This window comes from Penaeus monodon, chromosome 25 (genome assembly GCF_015228065.2).
Source record: "Penaeus monodon isolate SGIC_2016 chromosome 25, NSTDA_Pmon_1, whole genome shotgun sequence".
NCBI lineage: Eukaryota > Metazoa > Arthropoda > Malacostraca > Decapoda > Penaeidae > Penaeus > Penaeus monodon.
The window spans coordinates 2297953-2298422 of record NC_051410.1 but is presented as its reverse complement, the minus strand read 5'-3'; the positions used below and the strand labels follow the sequence as shown (position 1 = coordinate 2298422).

The 470-nt window shown below is 47.4% G+C and overlaps 1 protein-coding gene across 1 annotated transcript in view; it reads left to right on the top strand.

Annotated features, from left to right (window-relative positions):
• Nucleotides 1–306: 306 nt before the first annotated feature.
• LOC119589426 (ankyrin-1-like) overlaps nucleotides 307–470 on the top strand; it is a gene marked incomplete in the record, with an annotated part of 21010 nt that continues 20846 nt past the window's right edge. The window contains 1 exon segment of the mRNA XM_037938033.1: nucleotides 307–407.

Below are 470 nucleotides of genomic sequence, written 5' to 3'. Positions count from 1 at the left end.
CGTTGATATATGGAAAGTGCATTAACAAATTATAAATCAAGTGCATATCGCTGAGCTGCCGAGCCATGGCCTTGGGTTCTTCGTGCAGCCTTCGACAGCGGAAGGAAAACAGAATGGGACCTTAACGCCATGAGCCATGAACTCGTTTATAAAACATTCTCTATCTCTTTTGTCAATTTCATTGACATAAAAAGATCATAATCCTCAAGCAAAACAACACATCACCGCTATTTACAGCTCTAGTTAAGAGAAACGTCACGAACAATTAACTTCATTTACAGTGACGTAATCAGTAACAAACAGAGCAGGCGACTGCTGTTGGTCAGACCCGCCGGTAGATGGCAACACAGGGCCGATCCACAACACGGGGAGGCTGTCAGTCAGAGCGCATTCAAACGCCAAGGAGGGTGAGTACTGACACGGCTGACGTTTGTGGGAGGCTGTTGCGGGGCTGCAGGGCGCCCAGTGAA